At 33.1% G+C, this 21,468-nt stretch overlaps 1 long non-coding RNA gene across 1 annotated transcript; it reads left to right on the forward strand.

Moving 5' to 3' along the window:
- Window positions 1-5,029: 5,029 nt before the first annotated feature.
- Window positions 5,030-12,441, forward strand: LOC144375097 (uncharacterized). The gene is made up of 3 exons (XR_013434534.1): window positions 5,030-5,296; window positions 6,091-6,260; window positions 10,590-12,441. It is a non-coding gene; the product is annotated as an uncharacterized LOC144375097 (long non-coding RNA).
- The last annotated feature ends 9,027 nt before the right edge of the window (window positions 12,442-21,468 follow it).

Consider the following 21,468-nt stretch of genomic DNA (forward strand, 5'->3'; position numbering starts at 1 on the left):
AGAAATACTCAAAGTGATATCTGCTTATGGATAAATGTTGAATCTTGATGAAAATAAAAATTTAGATATTATAAATGTATTTTCTGTATCAACCCAGAAGTACAACCTGGTTTCCAGCAAATATAACTTAGGCCTCATTCCCAGCACCACCAATCTCTGTTTGAAGTGCTAAGTCTTCTAATTTCCCTCTCTAATTCTTACACTCTGTGTACATATTTTAAAATAACTGTAGGTAGTCATGTGCCAACTAAACATAAATGACAGATAAAATGAATTTTAATATTTTAAAAGGAGGACATTTTAAAAACTTGGATCTGACAGATCCCTCAATTTAAGAAATTTTGTTTTTTATAAAGATTTAAGAGGTTGAGTTACAGATTTTTAGTAGAAGTATATGCTGATATTAGTAATATGGTCTAAATAATGCTGAAACAATATCTAATTTTGGTGCTGTTAATTCAACCCAAACCTTCGCACATGCTAAACACATACTCTACCAATGAGATACATCCCATCACTGAATAACAATTTTAATATCTTCTTGTTGCCATTCTTTAAGATCACAATGAAACAGATAAATTGAAATACTCATACCTAGCTTCAATTAAGTTAGTTACTTTGACAGCACATTTCAGATTTCCCAGTTGAACTGAAATGTAGAGGCTGTATTTTGTAATATATTTTCTTTACTATATTTTTATATATTTCTAGTTGATAAATTTATTTTTAGTCATTTCAATTTATCTTAAATCTGAAAATAACTGACCTGATATTTTATATTTTCATTCATGACTTGTCCACCTCTTTAAAAGCATCAATTTGTCATTATCATAAATTGGGACTAATGTGAAGAATTGCAGTAAAACCACAGTTGATTTAATCTGTAATTTGTTGTATGTATCCATGATAACTTGCTAATATTTTTCTTCATTTTATGGCCCAATTGTTATTCTGAAAGTTATATAGTGTCTTTCAGTACAAAGAAAATTGTAAACTAAAGTTTATTAATTTGGCACTGAACCTCCATGTCCATTCTAAAGAGGGTGGCAGGATTTATATACAGCAGGATTGGTGTGAGGACCAGTGAGATTTCCAGGAGATGTGGACAGGCAGTGAGGTGGAGGCCAGGTTACCTAGGGTCTTCTTTATTCTTCAAGAAAGTATACTGGAATTACTTTAGCAAAAGTTCATGAAAGTATACTGGAATTACTTTAGCAAAAGTTCATGAAAGTATATTGGAATTATTTTAGCAAAGCTTTAAAGATGCGAGGATTTGGGGTATTAATTTGATCATCTAATATGAGAAGGATAATAACATCTTTACAATTCACCACCACCAATTAGACTTGTGTAATCATTTCTGATTGAGAATTTAGTTGGTTGTTAAACATTGCAACTCTATCAAGAGCAGTATGTAGAGATACAGAGCTGACCCCATCATCTAAGGAATGTGATAGTGATTAGGCAAAAATACAGAACCTTCTGTTTCCTTAAGGGAATTCAGAAATAAAAAGGAGTGTACATGCATGCAAAAAAGAGGATAAAGTGATGTAAGTAGTAATTTTTTTTTCAGAGTAAAAATATCATAATAAAATATTATTAGTATATTTTTAAAGTGAGCTGAATAACAAAATTATTAACAGAAATATCAAGTAATTATAAGACATCTTGAAAAACAACTGGCTGGTACCCTGATATTACAATCTGTATAAGAGGCTTCACTAGAAGATTTATCACATTTTCACATGAATTTAAAAGATAAAGACAGGATTTAATGAAGACACTAGGACAAATGACAAGTTAACTATGTATAAAAGTGAACATGACAATTGTAAATCTACACCAGCTTAAGTAATAAAAATTGTTCTGGGATGCTAATTTCAATGAAGAGCCTTCTTTATATTTTTATTATAATTGATTTTATTATATTTTGGGATCTTTATTCTGCACTTATTTCTTACACTTAAATTTTATTATGGAATTTTTCTCTTACAACATCATACATCTTTTATTAAAATATCTACCCTGAGGAAAGTTTTTTTCTATAACCCAGCAGCTTTTAATGTTATCTCTACTTCCATGGTGAGACAAGGAAAATTAAATCAGAGGTTAGTATTTAATAGAATGTTTCAGGCAATTTTGGTTTTTTTACCTTCATTTTTGTGCATCTATACAGAATCAGCAGGTAATTACTAAATGAATCTCAAAAAAGTCTGTAAAAAAAAGGTTTTTATGCTTTTCTCAAAATACATGTGTGTTTTAATTTATTGTTTAATTATTGGAAAACTTTGGCTATTTATTTTTTTCACTTTAGATACATTATGAAAGCATGTAAATATTTGTATAACGTGTGGACTGATATCCAATCTAGACAATAAAAAATGTCATCTAATTTTTTCAGTAGACCTCTTAAAAGGCATTTTTATGATATATATGATGCACATGCCATCCAATTCACTCATTTAACATGTAAAATTCAGTGTCTCTTAGAATAGTAACAGAGTTATATAACCATTTACAGTCAATTTTAGATCATTTCGTGGTCTTGAAAAAAACCTGCAATCTCTTAGCTGTCAGCTTTCTAATCCCTCCATCTTTCAAAGTCCTAGAAAACCACTATGTGTGTGTGTGTGTGTGTGTGTGTGTGTGTGTGTGTTTTTAAGAGAGATAATTTTTTAATATTTATTTTTTAGTTTTCGGTGGACACAACATTTTTACTTAATTTTTATGTGGTGCTGAGTATCAAACCCAGTGCCCTGTGCATGCCAGGCAAGCACACTACCACTTAAGCCATAGCCCCACCAATATATTTTTTTAATAATTTATAAATGTAGACAACAGTAATATATATATATATATATATAGTTGTACATGACAGTAGACTGTATTTTGACATATACATACATGGAGTATAACTTCACATTTTTATGTGTTATGTGTTAAGTTATACTGGTCATGTATTCATGTGTGAACATAGAAATGTTGTGTCAATTTTTTCTACTGTCTTTTCCATTCTCATTCTCATTCCCATCCCTTTTATCTAATCCAATGAACTTCTATTCTTTTCTCCCCCATTTCTTACTATGTGTTAGCATCTATTATGAGAGACTTTCAGCTTTTGGATTTGGGAGATTGGCTTATTTCACTTAGCATGATAATCTCCAATTCCCTCCATTTACTGGCAAATACCATAATTTCATTCTTTTTCACAGCTGAGTAATATTTTTCTAATTTATTCATCTATTGAAGGGCACCTAGGTTGGTTTCATAGCTTAGCTATTGTGATTTGAGCTACTATAGATATTGTTGTGGCTGTGTCACTGTAGTATGATTTTAAGGATTTTGTTTATAAATCAAGGAGTGGGATAAATGTGTCAAATGGTGGTTACATTCCAAGACTTCTGAGGACTCTCCATACTGCTTTACAAAATGATTGCACCAATTTGCAGTCCTATCAATATTTATCATTACTTGTATTCTTGCCAATTGCCATTCTGACTGGAGTGGGATTAAATATCAGCCTTTGGATGTGGAAGATTGGCTTATTTCTCTAAATTGCTAGAGATGATTTTTTTTTCATTTATTTGTTGGCCATTTTCATATGTTCTTCTGTGAAGTGCCTTTTCAGTTCCTTTGCCCATTTATTGATTTGAGTTATTTGGGTTTTGTTGTTTTGGTGTTAAATAATTTGAGTTATTTGTATATCCTGCAGATTAATGCTCTATCTGAGGTGCACATGGCAATGATTTTCTCACCTTCCGTGGGCTCTCTGTTCATATTCTAGATTATTTCCTTTGCTGTGAAAAAGTTTTTTAGTTCAATACCAACTGATTTATTGATCCTTTTAAAACTTTTTTTAGTTGTATATAGATCACAATATCTTTATTTATTTTTATGTGGTGCTGAGGATCAAATACAGTGCCTCACACATGAAAGGCAAGCACTCTACCACTGAATTACCAGCCCTCATTTATTGATTCTTGATATTCTTGGTTTGGGGAATCTTGTTGAGGAAGTTGGCTTATAGTTTCAACTCTAAAATTACTCTGTAATAGATATTTCATACAAGTAGATTTTATACAACTCTAGGTCTTTTCTTTTTTTACCAGTTTCTTTGACTTAGAATACTATTAGAATCCTCTGTGTTGTAGCAAGCATCACTTTTATTTTTTTTCTGTTGTCTAGTGAACTCTGTTTTATGAATATGTCACTTAGCCAATCATCAGTTGATGAACCTTAAAATGCTTCCACCTCTTGACTACACCAGTACTACATGCCTGGAAACATATATTTACAAGTTAATTTTTGGACATGTTTTTATTACCCTGCCTGCTGGTGGTCTTCATGAATTGTGAAGATTTTATTATCTCTCTGTCTTACTCATGCTGTGCTTTTTGTCTTGTCTGTTTTTATTAATTTGATTTCTTTTATTCCGAGCTCACAAAAAAATAAGTTTTTATTTTTTATGCATTTTCTCTGTCTTTTTTGTCACCAACAGTGTTTAACTGGTGATTATCTTGTTGAAATATAAATTCACTCAAGGTGAGAGTAATATCTGATATTCACACCTATTTTAGAATGAATGGAAAATATTATTGTCTAATAGTTGTTTTTTAAAAAATTACTATTTGATATCATACCAATACTTTTTGTTAATAGATTGATCTCTTAAGACTTTTATTCTAACTATACTTTAGTGATTAAATGTAAAATTAAATTCATTTAACCTGATAGTGAATTCATCTGTATAATGCTCATACTTGTGTCAGTATGGGAAAAATCTTCTATATAGATTTCCCCAACGTTCATTATGTAGCCAGAATAGATTTATAGATCTGTAATCCTTGACCAACTGAAAAGCTAATACCTTGCATTATAGAAACAATCTACTCATCATAATGCTGGTAGATTATGTTTTTTTTCCAATTGAATTTATGTAAAGTTTGTTCTTTAAGTTTTTATTAAATATTTTCCGTATCTTATTTTCATACTGTGTTATTTCATACTTATTTTATTCACGCAGATGGATGATCTTACTACAAAGATGGACAATGCATCTTCAAAACATTTACAATTGAAATCAAACTATCAATATTTTATGCAGAACTTGTTTTTTTTGAAAAGTATACATGATACATTTGAAAAAATAGAAAGGAATCAAAAAAAGTTGGAAGAAAATGTAGCAAACTTTTCAAGGCACACCCAGAGCACTAGAGTAGAACAATGCCAAGGAGTACAGTGGAAATCTGGCACTGAACAACAAGCAACATGGAATTTAGAGGAGAAGCAAAAACAAGTACTTCTGGTTTTACAGACTATGTTATTTATCTGTAATCTGCTTTAATTTATTTCACTGTAAAATGTATTTTGGATACATACATTATATGTGTATTCTATATCTCTTGAGGAAAGTTGTGTAGATTTCTAAGAGGAAGAAGACATTTGATGCCCCCTTCAAATACCTCAGTTTACATCATTCATATAGCTAATTCAATATGAATAATGATTTTTATCAGATAACTTTGACATTGTATAATAGTGAGCATAAATAAGACTATGAGGAGAAAAGAAAAAGTGTGATGAAGAAATATAACATACTTTTGAATTGTTAGTTTAAATTTTTCAAGTTTTATACTTTGAATTGATTCTATTATTCTTTATCAGATGATCTGAGTACTAACATGAGAATGATTCATGACTAAGAGCACAGTTCAATGGTAGATAGCTTGTCTAGCCTGTGCAAGGTCCTGGGTTCCATCTGCAATAGAAATGAGGAGGAGGAGAGGGGAGGAGGTGAGCAAGGGAGGAGAAGGGGAAGAAGGAGAGGAAGAACTTAATTATTATTAGTTCAAGTTTAATGTAGTTTATGGGCAGGGTAGGAGGAAGGGAAGGAGAAAAGAAAGAACTTAATTATTATTAGTTCAGGTTTAATGTAGTTGATAGTGATGACAGAAGTTTAAAGTCTATCATCTTTCTTCTTCACATTTAAAATTGTGGGGTGAATTTTTGACTCAGAACTAAATGAAATAAAAACATAATAATTATTTAGTTCTAATTGTTTTTAAAATGCATTCTTTTTATTTTCTTTAGACACAAGCAGCAGCTGTGGAAATTTCACAGCAGTTAAGACAGACTAATTTTGCTTCAATAAGAAGTCAAATGGAACTCAGAATTAGCCATCTGGAATCTGAACTAAAAATTCTAAGAAATGCAACTGGAAGAATATAGCACATCTATATAGAAGAATCAAAATTCCACAAGTATGACAAAACCTAGACTTAAAGAGAGCACTTTAATTTCCTTAATTTCTCTCTACTGCATAACTTCAAGACAGATTCATGAGATCAGTAGCATGCAAAAGCTAACTAGACAATACAATGTGTAGATGTAATGTTAGGAAATTAATGTACTTTTGATATATTAGTTTAGGAAATTTATCGTTCACTCACATTTTACATCTGGAAGCAAACTATCAAGCTTTCTTTTCTTAGTGTTCTCCTATATGTAATCTTGTCTATTAGACTTCTAGTTAAGTATTTTTGAAGTTTTTAATCCAGATAGGTATATTGTGTCCAAATTGTTTCTAAGCATTTCATAACATGGAAACATGTACAAGTTTAATAATTTTTGAAAGATTATTACTTAAACCCTACATGGTCGGTGTTGCTAAAACTACCTTCTCGGCACATTCTGACGCCTTTTATATTGATATTTGATATTATCCTTAGATGGTACCTAGAGACAAAATGTTATGTATAGTTTTCTGTCTCTACATTGTCATGCTTGTGATAAAGGGAAAGATCATCACAGGAATGAAGGGAAGTATAACTTGCAAAGTGGTTAAAAATATTCTGTTGATCAGTGTTGGGGCCTGTGAATGACAGAATGAATGGACAGGAGTCTCCTGAAGCCTTGGTAACAAATTAATGTGTCATCTTTCTTGGAAGCAGCTATAATTTATCTTGATCACCAACCTAGGTATCTTGTTCTGCACCAGTGGTTGTTGCTCTGAATTAAGCATTTGCTCTCAGAGTCAAATGCTTAATTTATCTAGATGATTTATCGAGGTAGAATATACATGTGGAGGTAGTAAATGCTTGAAAAGATCTTCAAAGAATGTTCTTTAAGTTCTTGAACTGGTTCACTAAGTATGGATCTTTCTAGCTTTACTAAAATTTTCTAGTTGCATATTTTTATGGAAACCATGATGATTTAATATACTTCAACATAGTAAAATGGCTTTGGTAGTCAAATAAACTAAGGTATATATCATCTGCTATAGTTATCTTTAAAATACCAATATTTCTAATTGCATCCTCCAAAAAGAGTTTTTCAAGAAGGCACATTGTTACCTGAAAAGTCACACATCTCTGATTGTTTTCTATCTTTCACCTACAATACTTTAATTGCAAGTTTGAAGCCCCCTAGAAATATGTGAACTTCTTTAGAGAAATTACAAACTCATGATTGCATGCACTCTCTCTATTTTGATTCTTTTCAGTGTTGTGCCCTCTTACTGAGAATTTCCACTTACTATTTTTTCTTAATAATTTATTTATTTGTAGATAGACACAATATCTTTATTTTGTTTATTTATTTTATGTGGTGCTAAGGATTGAATTCAGTGCCTCACATGTGTACTCTATCACTGAGCCACAATCCCTCTACTTAATCTTATGGCAAGTTTTAAAATTATTTAATTTGGTGAAAAAAAAATATATATAATATTTATACATAATATTGAGGTTAATTTTTATATAATTAAACTAGAATGAAATATAATGTACTCTAATTCAGTGACCAGTACTTCTGCTTTATCTCCCCTGCTTCCTCCCTGTGCTCTCTTTCTTCTGCTCTACTAATCTATGTTATACTTATTTCTAGTTTTTTTAAATTATAAAATATGGATATACATGAAGGTGAAATTCACTGTGATATGTTCATAAGCATACACAGAAAAATTTGATCAGATTCATTTCACTATTCCACACTGAGTGCTGTCCCCAACTCCATGGGTTGGATTGGGTTAGGGTTAGAGTTAAGATCAGGGTTTCATTGTGTAACAGGAGCTCTTCAGTACAACCATGTGATTTCCTTTATATTAAGACTTCATTTGGTTGAGTCAAATATTATTCCAACTGTGATAAGCCATATTTTTAAGAGATGGCAAGAAAAACAATATTCAAGTATTTTGAACCCATTTGAAGATATTTCTATAATATTTGACCATTTTTTGATCAGGGGTAATATTACAACAATGAAATATCTGCTTGAAAATGAACAAATAAAAGGTAGCATCTTGCCTTCATTGCATATCATTGTTGTTAGAATTCCCATTTCACTGAACCTTGGTTTAGATCATTTTTGCTTTTTTATACCAGGGATTGAGCTCAAGGGAAATTGACCTCTAAGCCATATCCCGAGACCTATTTTGTATTTTATTTAGAGACAGGGTCTCACTGAGTTACTTAGAGCCTCACGGTTGCTGAGGCTGGCATTGAACTCGTGATCCTCCTGTCTCAGCCTCTTGAGCCACTGAGATTACAGGCATGTACCACCACACCCTGCTTCCATGGTGTTTTGATGATCTTCTTTAACTCACAGTAAAGCCGTGCACATCCATGTTAAATGTGGCCTCAACCTTATTCTTTTATTTGACATTTTGACCTAAAAAAATCACAGGAGAACAAATCTAAACTTTTCAAAACAATGCTTCAGTCAAATAATTGTGACAGAAAGAATAGTTTTTAATACATAAATTACAATGTATATTTTTTTCAGTTTCTTACATGAATATCTTTCTGAAAAAAATAAAAATCAGGCTTGAAGTGCTTCAGAATCATAAAATTGGATGACTATGTACAAAAATATAATGAAAGTTGTTATGTATGATGAAAGTATAAGTTGTTCTTATTAGTTCTGAACAGAAAAATGAGATAATTTACCATTTACAGACAATGTGTGTGAATGTAGACACAATGCAAAGGGATTTGAGGGGCAATTCTTTTCCCATTGCATTTCTTCGAGAAAGTGATATTTATTTTTTTACTTATTCATAAGCTAGTTTATTTAAAAGTTAATTTAATAGTTCTAGATTTCCTTGTGGAACATTAATTTGTATTTCATGCTACCCTTAATCAGAGAGTTTCAAAAGCTCTCTTCTATTAAGACACAAAGATATGTCTTCTTAATCACTGAAATTTTTTTCAAAGATGAAGGGAGAAGAGGAGAGGAGAAAATACTAGAGAGAAAGAGTAATCAAATTATTTTATGTGTATCTGTGAATATTTCATAATTCCTCTATTATGTATAATTAAATGCACCAGTAAAAATTTTGTTTAAATTAATTTCCCTGAAATAAAAGACAGGAATGGGAATTCTGTTGATCAAAATCATTTGTTTTCACATCAAAAGTGTAAAGGCATTGGACATCACCTTATTGTTATCACTACAACATACTTACTGTATTCAGTAAACTATTTTAGACCCTATTTGGGAAATTAGTAAGAGAACAGCTTTTATATAAAGGACACTCTATATGATAATACTTATGCAAGAGTTGCAAGTATTTTCACACATTTCTCATCAAGTGCACACCTATAATGAGCCAAATGCTTCAAAAATGCTGGTCATAACTTCTGAGAAGAAATTAATTACAATTAAAGAGCTATTTTTTTTCAAGTTTGAAAATCAACAAATGAAAAATCTTAAGTTTGAAACTACCTTTTTCCCCCACTTCTACCTCACTATGAAACTGTCAGCCTGTACACTGACAGTCTTCTGTGGGAAAAATGAGTTCACCCATTTTTGTGGCTTATGGCCAAAAGCCCAGACTGACCTAGTTAAGCATTTAAAATACCCTGTCATGATTCTGACATTAGTTTACATTTTGCCCTCAAAATAAAAGTCTGAAATTTCTTAGCCCAAAATTAAAATACCCAAATCAACTGGATTCTTGTCAGGTTATTTAGCTTTTTCTCTTCTCATTAGCTGTACTGTCTCTTTGCTCTGGATTCTAGTGACATTGCACCACTGATGATTCCACAAGTGTTCTTTCTCATCTCATTGTCTGCATGCTTCTCTTCCCTTCCTGTCACAATTTCTCCTTTTCCTTCAGGTGTTAATTCACATATTACTTCCACTGAAGGACCTCAAACACTGACACAAATTTGGGACAGAAGTCCCTTCTAAGTGTTCCAGTAGTATCCTGTTTTATCTCTGTCATAATGACAATGAATCTGTATGGAAATTGCCTGCTTGCCTGCTTTTCAAGTTATGGTATATGACTGTTGAGGGGTGTCCATTATCATCTCCATGTTATCATCCTAGTGCTTTTAGAATACCCTAGCATATGGATGTCAAATTTTGCATAAGGGGTGAAGAAACCAAAGCTCTAATACTCAGTAATAATGAGAGCTGTGTATGAAAATATGGGCATATTGCATTTCATAGTAATTTTGTATATTGAACATACATATCTATTTTTTTATTCTTATAAACAATGAAAAGTTCTCAACTTTTCTTCACTGGTTCATACTTATAAAATCTTTGAGAAAAAATATAATTCTTTTTCTCTCCCCTTGCTACAGAATTCGAATCTTGACCATGGGAGCGTCTTAAGAATTACTAATAAGCCAAGACAAGATCTATTTTTGGAAACATCATAAGTATATACAAAGATTTTAAGGAAAAAAATATGAAAGCTAATATTGTGTTTTTCAGACTGTTGATATAATGTTTGAAGTGTTTGATGAAATGTGTGATGTAAAAACTTAATTTAAATGTATGTGTGTATTATATATATATGATAAAATTCTCAAAATATGAAAATTATTTACATCTGTAAGAAAATTTAAAGTGCAAGTGCAAACCAGTTTTTATTGAGATATGTTTTCAAACTGTCTAAATGCTAGCATCTAAGCTTCATTCAACAACCAAATGGTCAACAGTAATTTGGTGGATCTAAATATCACATTAATGATGGATTATTTGTATTATAAAAAATGTATCACTGAATATGGGTCCAGAGAATTAGGCAACATTAGTTTGGTATGCCAGTTACTGTATTCACTAATGGATTAATGTATTAGAATTATTATATTGCCATCAAACATATAATCTTTAAATTTTTATAATTTTAATTTGAAGCACTGACTTACGATTTCTTCCTAGTAAGAAACAGTATTTGATTAATGTTTTTTGCCTTTTCTCTTTGTTTATACAATCTTGGGAAATAATAGTAAAGTTGCAGGTTCTAATATAAAGTACTTTTGTCCATTGAAACATTTTAAATTGAATTGCTAACATATGCCATCATTCATGATATTTTTAGAATTTCCTACAAGTCAGAACATGCTAGATAACTACAATACAACCTTAATTCATTGTGAATGAATTTTTAAAATATTAACACATAACAGCATACTTATTAATCATATCCATTTCATTATGAAGTTTATATTGTTATCTAGCATGTTCTGACTTGTAGGAAATACTAAACATATCATGAAAGATGGCATATGTTAGCAATTCACTTTAAAATGCTTCAGTGGACAAAAGCATTTTATATTAGAACCTGCAACTTCATTATTATTTTCCAAGATTGTATAAAGAGAAAAAAGCAAAAAAATAATTAAGCAAATGATGTTTCTCAAATCAATACTAATACATTCTATCATAATGCCTTCAACCACTTAAATCCTAAGATTATTTTCATGTTTTTCTAGTAGCCTGATATATTGTCCTTTATAAGAAAACATTTCATTCAGAGCCATGAAATTAAATTAATTGTTGTATTTTACAGGTGCATTCAGATTTAAATATTTCTTCGTCTTAACTTTCATGACCTTGAATCTTTCCAGGGAGAAAGCATGTAGAATTGCTTAAGATGGATTTTCTCATTTCTTTATGATTGGAACTCGATTACATGTTTTTTGGCAAGAGTATCACAGAATCAATTCTGTAATTTTTCTTTGAATCACATCATATGACTTATAATATCCTCATTACTGCTGATGTTAATATTGGTCATTAATGTGGTATTTGCAGGATTTTACTTTCTGATTAATATTTTTGTGGGGAGATAGTTTGAGGCTATAAATATCCTAATCAATCATCCACCACTAAATTTATTCATTTAATTATACCTATAAAGATTTATGGTTTATTTTATTGAGTATGCTGTTACTTGTTAATATTTTTAAGATTTATTTTTCTTTCAGAAATGTTCAATTTTGACAATCTCAGATTTATAGAAGATTTATAACAGTAGTGCAAAGAATTCCTAGGAAATATTCCTCAAATGTTATTATTTTGTTAACTTGTTTCATCTCTTCTTCTCCATTTCTAGATAATAGGTACATAACAGTTTTTATCTCTGAACCATTTGCAAGATGCACATGTCTTTTTATTCCTAAATAGTAATATTTTATTAAAATGAGAAATTACCATCTATAAGTATTGTTCAATAATCAAAATAGGGAAATTGTATTATGAATATCTACTCTACAAATCTATTCCAAATTGCCAGTAATTTCAACAATTGTCTTTGAACCAAAATAAATCCAATTTTGGGAAATTTTAGTATCAATTATTTACTGTTTCCAGTGGTCTTGTTTCTTCTGTCTTTTTTTTCAAATCTGGGACAGTTCCTGAGTATTTCTGGGCTATTCATGACATCTATGATTTTGAATGGTGTATGTCAGTAGTAGTTCTGTAGATTTTCCTTCAGTTTAGGATCATGTGATGTTTTCTCATGAGTGAATTCAGGTTATGCCACTAGAGAAAGACCATCATGCATGCAATGCTTACTTCTTATAATACAGCATACTCAGGCAGCACTGACAGACATGGTCACAAACTGTGATCAGCCTCTAGTAATGGTGGGCATCCTCTAGGATCTAGAGTTAGTCTCTACTTTTAAGAGTAAGCAAATATCTGGAGCCTCAATTACACAGACACAAGAAACTGTGGAGGTATGTAGGGACACTTGGTTTTAACATTGTTTAGTGTTGACTAATTATTTGGTTAAGGTAGTATCTATCACATTGGGCCATGATAAACATAGCATTTATTTACCCTTTATATTCCTTTTTTTCATAAATATTTTGTATATATCTGCTTGGTCCTTAAAATTTTACCCACTAAAATTAATATTTTATTGATGATTCCTCCTTGTCTCAAATTATTACTATGGTGATGGCCAAATAATTTTTTTATTGATTCCACATAAACAAATAAACTTTTGTTTGCAAAAGTGGGCAAGAAGAAAAAGCTTATTATTCTGTTATTCACATCCCCCAGAAATGGACAGCAGCTGCCCTTTTAAGTTGATTTCACATATTTTTGATGTGTTCCTATTCATCCTGGAATACTTTTGACTTTATTGCACAACAAGATGTTTCAAGCACATCATTTATTTTCTTGTTCCAGAGCTGGGATTAGAAATTTTTTCTAGAGGCTCTGTTTTCTGTTAGAGGAGAAATATCTGACCAGTATTTGTGGTGGTTGTCATTATTTCCTTTGGGGTTTTTGTGTTAAGGATATTTATCATATTTATAACATACAAATATATATTATTTTTTTTCTTTACTGAGAATCAAACCCAGAATTTCACATATGCTAGGCAAGTGCTCTGCCACTGATCCACAACCCCAGCCCACAATGTGTATATTTTATATAGAAAACATGCAAGAAGGATCTTTTGTATTTATCCTAATTTTTTATGTATGTATTCATATATAAAAAGATTTTATACTGATATATTACATATACACATGTAAAGAATATTATAGGATTTACTTTTGAATTAGAAATAGTCTAAATATTCTTAATAATTCTGATTTTACATCTGTAAATAATGTGGTATGCAGTCATTTTTTAAAATGAGGTGAGATTTATACAGTATGTATTATTTCAAATATAAAGCATATTTAAAGCACTTAGCTTGTTAACACATCTTAAGTTCATTTTGTTCTAATAGTTCTAACAACTTGCCAAATTGCAGAAAGAAGCTGCCTGCCACACTGGAACTCCACTTGGTTACAGAAATTTTACTCATAATTAGATTTTAATTTTCATTACCAGTGGATGAATGCTCAAATATTTGACTCTCAAATTAACCTGAATTCTTCTTGTGGATTGGACATAGGGATTCATGTTCCACTAACCTGTCAATATTTTTGGTGATATAAAATTATATCAATGGAATTTGCAAATTTTTTTCAGAGAACCATATCATGAAGACTTTAGGCTTTATGACCAGAAGTCCTCTTTGGTCATAGCCTAAAATCTGCAATATATAATAATTGAATGCCTGATGGCATTCCAATAAAACTATATTTTCATGGGAAGAGGGCATAGATCAGTGGTAGAGTACTTGCATAGCATATATGAAGCCTGAGGTCAAATCCCAGCATGGCAAAAGAAAACAACAGAAACAATTTATTTGCCAAAACAGGTTAAATGCTGTATTTAGTCTTGATTTGTTGGTACAATGTGCTGCTAATGCAGTGAAACTTCAGTGGTGACCTGAATGCATGTCATTTTCCTTTGTATACACAACACACTTTATATGCACTACATCATTTTTCAGTTTATGAAATAAGAGTATTTTCTGATTGTCCAGCAATAAACCAGAATTTTGAAAAAGAATATTTTTTGAATTTGCCCTCATATGTTTTGTTATTAAATTCACCATTTTAATATGAATAAATACTTTGCATATCTTCCCTTAAAAATTATTCTGTTATCTTTTTAAAATATTATTATTAGTTGTTGATGGATTTTTATTTTTTTATTTATTTACATGCAGTGCTGAGGATCAATCCCAGTGCCTCACACATGCTAAACAAGTGCTCTACCACTGAGGAACAACCCCAGCCCTCTGTTATCTTTAAATATGAGAAAACTAATAATTAGCTTATCTAATAAATCAGGAAGAAATTTTCAAGACTTTAAGTTTTTATGAATTTATTACTTAATACTTTTAGCATTTTTGATGTTACATATGCAATTTTAAAAATGTTCAAAATGTTGCATATGATCATTATGTAAAGATTGAAAAATACAGTTAAAGAAGAACAAAATCATATTATTCCCCATTATGCCACTTAGATACAATGTCTTTCAATGGAGGGTCTGTTGACACCAACTTAAAATCAAATCAATTTTCTTTTTTTCCCCCTCTTTTTGGTGATGTTCCGGATCTAACCCAGGACATGCTCTACCACTAAGCCATATCTCAAGTCTTCCATTTATTTGTGAAGCTCACTCTTGTGGTTTTCTCTTCCTGCATACCTCCAAGAATTACTTTTCCCAAATTTACCATTGAATTTCACTTTTAATACATCTAAACATAACTTCATGCACTTAATTTTTACAATTATTCATTCATCAATGAAACATTTCCATTTCTAATAACAAGAATTTCCAACCAGCTGAAGAAAGTTTAGACTCGACACAAACAGCTATACAAATGACTTCTCTTTCCCACAACCACACATAAATATATTTATACAGGCCCAATACCAAGCCAAATAGTTGTAGTAAAACTAATAAGAACTGGAGATAGAGGGCAAAGCCAAGTACTGCCTCGCTGAATGGGGAAGGAAAGCTGTTGCCTTTCCCAAAGATCAGCTTTTCCCTCCAAGTTGACACATTTGTATGATCAGGAGAAACTGCCCATTTCTCAGTTTTCCCAATTTGGGGTCAGAGAAAAGAGGAGAATGTAGCTCCAACATTCTGGATTTTCAGGGAACTCTTTTCTGTCTCCTGTGATACAGAACTGGTGGCATGTTATTTATAAGTAGGCACACTGAGAAAGAGGAAAGAAACATTGAACACCAAAGAACCTCCAGTGCAGACACCAGGTGGAGGAAGAGATTATGTACTTCTGACAGAAGCCCATAGCTCTTTGCCTGGAAATCTAATGTCTGAAGAGAGTGTGTCCCCAGAAAGGGTGCAGGAGCCCACTGGTGAAAGTCTTCCCCTGGGTGAAGCCACCAGGAGAAAGAAGATTTAATCTGAAATTCTCAACCAAAGGCAAACTAGTTCAAGAAGCACCCCTAAGAAAAGGCAGAAGACAGAGCCATGATATCCTGTAAAAACTGAGGGGCCTAGAAAATGAGATTTCTTAGTGTTTCTGTTAATAATGAATGACAAAAACACTTCAGTTTTAAAAATATTAAGAAATAACAATGAAAAACAAATTACAATAAATTCAATATTCAGGGATAGATAAAAAAATATGATTGAAAATGCAAATGATTATGAAATTTGTGGTTCTCAATCTTCCTGACCGTCAATATTGGGGATGGAACCCATGGGTACTCCACCACTGAGCTGTACACACTGTCCTTTTTAAATTACCAGTTTTAATTTTGTGACACTAAGTGCCCAGGCTGGCTTCCAACTTAGGATGCTCTGCTTCCTTCCACCTCTACTAGGCTGGGATTACAGGCATGAGCTACTATGCTCAGCTTCCCATCCTTAAATAAAGGAAAAAAAGAAGGCAAGTAAAACTTTAATATTAGTAATGAGAAAGAGTAATAATGACAGTCCAGTAAAGATATTGTAACAAAAATAAGAATTGACATATACATGTGTCCCAGTGATTTTACTTGGAAGAATCAGATCACAAATTCACGGCCAGTTTCAGCAATTTAGCAAGGCCCTATGCAACAATGAGACTCTGTGTCAGATTAGAATATAAAAAAGATGGGGATGGAGCTTGATGGAAGAGTGCCACTGAGTTCAATGAATAAATTCATCAAAATCACAAGAGAATATGGCAGGTAATTAATAGCAATTCACTTGAGAATCAAGAACTGTTTTTTTTTTAATTTCACACAAAAACTTGATGACAAATATGAATGGATGAATTATATCAGAAAGGGGACTATAAGCTACCATTAGATGGACAAGCAGACAGTATAAGTTAATAGCTGAGTTCTAGCTAAATTGAAAGACCAGATTATTAAATTCTAAGGTGTTTAAATATGTTCTGGACTACAGGATTCTAACATGAAAGTCTCAAGTGTTTTATTTATTTGGAAAAACATGAATATCAAAAATTCAATGGCATAAAAGTTGTACAAATAAATGGAAGTGGAAAAAATCTAATTAGAACATCTGTAAAGAGAATCTATAAAACAAAAAAAAATACATTCTAAAGATATAAATGCAGATCCCTCTCAGAAAATTTATGTCTAATCAACAGGCTTGGCTTCCTCTTTATAGCAAAGCTAAGGGCAAGGACAGGAACAGTGAGACAAAAACAGCTTCCCAATGACAGCCATGCCAAGGCAATGCAATGCAAAAACATAGCAAGGCAAGGCTTGTTTCCCCCTCAATAGCCAAGCCATGGCAATGCAAGAGAAGAAATATAAGGAGAGGAAGGAAAGCAAGCAAAGGCTCACAGGAAAGGGATGGCTTTCTTGACACAGAAGGCAAGGTGAGGCCAGGCAAAGCCTGGCTTCCTTCATAACCAAGCTGTGAAAATGCCAGGCCAGACCAGGGAAGGCTTGGCTTTTCTTAGATAGCTCAATCACAGCAAGGGACATCAAAGAAAGAAAAAAAAATAAGGCAAGGCAACTTTGGCCTTTTTTTCTGCTTTGGCTGCAAGGCAAATCTGGCTTTTCTCCCCCACTTTGGCTTCCCCTGATGCACAAGCTATAATAAGGCTGGAAGGACAAGTCAAGGTCATGTTAGACAAGGCCAAGCAAGGCTTATCTTCTCAGCAGCCATGCCACAAAGAGACAAGGCAAGGCCAGGTAAGGCAAGGCCAGGCAAGAGTTAGCTTTCCTCCAGTAGTCAAATCATGGCAAGAAAGTCAGAGGAAAACCAAAAAATTCAAGTGTCAATTTTTGTAAAAAAACAAAACAACAGACTGTGTCTCGAAGCTGATTCTTCAGCTAAGTCTGTCAGTGAGATGACCTAATATGGCTAATCATTATGGTCTCATCTACCTTGCAGCATGGGGTCTTTGGGTAGCCAGACTTCTTTCATGGTGGCTTGGGGCATCTCAGGACATAAGGTAGAGATGTGTCCATTGTCTGATTTATTCCTGGAAGTCACAAAGCATCTTTACCACCTTTGCAATTGGTCATGGTCCTACCTATGTTCAGTACAGGAAATACACTACCTAATTCTTAATGGGCAGGTAAGGAGTAGCCAAACAGACTGCTCATTCTGCTCAAAGTTGATTCTTCAGTTTAAGAAGCCCTATGACTCCAATATTCATTAAATTTTGACATCTCCATCTGTCACTATAATGTGATAGTACCTGTGTATTACAAAAGAACCGAATTATGCATGGTCCACTGATAGTCTTAAAATATCTTGAAATAAGATGCAAAATACTTCAGGTATCTGTCAGAAGACTTTGTTACAGAAATTAAACATTTATTGAAGGGCATTAGGTAGCTTACAGATTTTCTAAAGTGGTCTGAGAATCAGGCTTGGAAACTATTTTCTAACCTCCATCAGGGCTTTCCTCATGTTGCTATGAAGGCTTCAAAAGTTAGAGGAAAAATTTGGGTACTTAAATAATGGAGTAATCTTAATCTCTTAGCCAAGAAGTCCCATATCAAGGTCAGTCCAAAAGGGTACATAAGATATTATCTTGATGACAGAATGTGTCAAGTCAAAGCACAAAAACATAGGAAGTTTGTGAAAACTCAGTGCCATATTTGTAACCAAACTACCACATTTTCATTAATTTATTCAATCTTTCTTGATTGGTATATACTGTGCCTTCCAAGTGCTACTGTAAACCATGAGGATAAGCAAAGAAAAAATCTTGATCTTGTACTTAGCTGCGAGTGAAAACATTCATGAAGTCAAAACATCTGTTTCCTAAGTCAATTGGGCAATTGGGATAAAATTTATATTGTGGCACAGAAAGTCATTAGTTGTGCCTTAATTTTTTAAAAATTTTTAACTATTTTTTATGCAGCACTGTGGATGGAACACAGCACCTCAAATGTGCCAGGTGAGTGCTCACCACTGAGCCAAAGCCCAGCCTTGTTCCTTAAATTTGACTTTCTAACTTCCATTTAAAAATGACACAGAAATTCAGGAGTAATGTTGAAAAAGTTAAAATTGTTTTTTCAAAATGATTGGCTCCTCAGAAGCACAGCCAGGGAAATGTCCAATTACATGTAGCATTATTCCATACTCACTTCTGGCGACCACCCTTTCCAGGACTGTCCCGTTGTGATTGCCTGAGCCACCTATCTCTTCCACTATTCCACACCTCCTGGGTCCTCGCCCCACTTTAAAGGTGCAGAAGGATGTTTGGTTGGTGGACTGACACAGAACCTACAAGAGGGTCACTTTCCTCTTTTTGGAATCTAGAGAACCCCTTCTTGCGGAATAGAAGGCAATGGAGACAGGCTGTGTGCTATCAGAGTGTTGATGAAATGCAAAATCATTTACTAGCCTTTATGGCTTTGGTGGGAGGACTACTGAAACATATATCAGCCAAACTGGGAACGAGCCAGTGCTGGATGTGTTCAACACCTGCACAGTGCTTTAACGATGGGTTTTGGCCCTAGGCCAGCAGAGGGCGCCAACAGACACCAGCCCACTTGCACACAAACATGCACACAAGTCATGTAAATGTTATAGCAGTTCTAGAACAAAGAAGGAAGAGAAACAGTGTCCCAACGTCCCAGATATGGAAAACCTATAAAAACCTAAATACAGTATATAACATATAATTATGTGATGTGTAATGATTATAAGACTATAAGTACATTAAAATAAATATATAAGCTCTGGATGATGAGTTTCAACCTATTTTAATGCAGTTGCATCAATTTCGTTTAAATAATCATAGAATTGAGTTTTGGGGAATTTAAAGGGTTAAGCCTGAAAATCAAGCATTCATTTAAACGGTGTTCCAGGGAGGTGGAAGGCCAAGAGGGGTCAAGAGCAAATATTCCAGCATATAATAAAGACCCTTGCACTAAAACTATGCAGGATAATGACAGTCAAGAGAGGAGGTTAGTATAGTTTTTTTTTTTCATTAGTGTACTTTTCCCCCTTTACAGGTCATCTTTTTCTTTTAACTATTTGAAGGTGGTGTGTGCTATGACCAATAAACATGTATTACTGATGTTGTTACAAGAAACAATTCCAGGTACTCAAGAGAGTAGAGAAGAGGTTCAGATAAACAGGCCTTAGTTCCAAGTAAGTCTTTACAGATTTTTTGTTTGTTTCAGTTTTTGTTGCAAGGCCTTACCTTGAAACTACATGGAGGAACGCTTATCTTGCTCATTGTGCAGCAGAGAAGTGTTAACATAGAATCTTATGTTTTGGGAGAAAATGCTGTCTGAACACTGGCAAGTGGAATTTCCTTGCTCTTTTGACAAAGAGTCATTCCCCTGTTGGTGTAAGGTCAGCCGACATTCAGTTTCTAGACTCTTAGTGTCTGAACTCCCATAAGATGGTATGTTGCGTATCACCTCTGGCCTATCATGACTCTTTTATTTAAATTGGCACATAACCACTATAAATCTCTCTTTGCTGTACAATAAACCATTTCTTGAGGGTTTTTTTTTATGCCCTCATGCTTCCACAGTAGACGTTTGAAAGGAAGGCCCCTCAGCTTTCTGGTGCTTAAACATTGCGTAATCAGGTGACTTTGCTTGAGGAATTCTCTGGCCATAAAGAAATTCAAAGCTCAAAACAGGTAAGGGTCAGGGCAATGGGTAATTTACCTGGTTCACATAAATGTGTTGATCTACTAATTGCACAACAGCTTTTAAAAGCCCAGGGTGTAAAAGTAAACCATGAGGAATTAGAGACCTTTAGGCAAGTGTTTGTAGCTACAAATTTATAGTTTCCTGTTGAAGGAATATTCCATACTGACTTTTGGTAACCAACTGTCTCTGCACAATGCTCCTTGGCAGGAGTTGCAAACATGTAAACAAGCCTCAAATTCCTTTTATGTCATTTTGTTAGCTGTTAGTGTCTCACCCCTAGTTGGAGAAGAGATCAAATCAGTGGCTCACTGTTGTTTGGGAAAGACAGCTACGGCAAGAGAAGATCAGAAGGAAAATGTGGAAACCAAACAAGAACAATAGATAGTGCTGGTGCCAGGGGGTGAGCAAGAAAAGGGTAACATAGATGTAGATGAAAAGGGGTAACTGATGCAAGATGTTGAGATTTAATCAGAAATGGGGAAATAACAGTAGCAGGAATGTAGAGAGAGCTATATGTCTTTATATCATTCTTTGTCACAGATGTTGCAACAGTGCTTTTTAGAGGAGTCAACTCCTCCTGCATATACTAAATCAAGCTGTCCCATGTCAGAAATGGCAATGTTAGGCTTAACATAAGACATGAAAACCATTTCTATTTTTGTCAATATTATGTGTTCCAGGCCTTGGAGCCTTTCTTAAAGGTACCAGTCCTCATGATTATTCATTATATGGGTGACATTCTTTTAGAGTACCCATCTGC

This window comes from Ictidomys tridecemlineatus, chromosome 2, assembly GCF_052094955.1.
Source record: "Ictidomys tridecemlineatus isolate mIctTri1 chromosome 2, mIctTri1.hap1, whole genome shotgun sequence".
In the NCBI taxonomy this organism is placed as follows: domain Eukaryota; kingdom Metazoa; phylum Chordata; class Mammalia; order Rodentia; family Sciuridae; genus Ictidomys; species Ictidomys tridecemlineatus.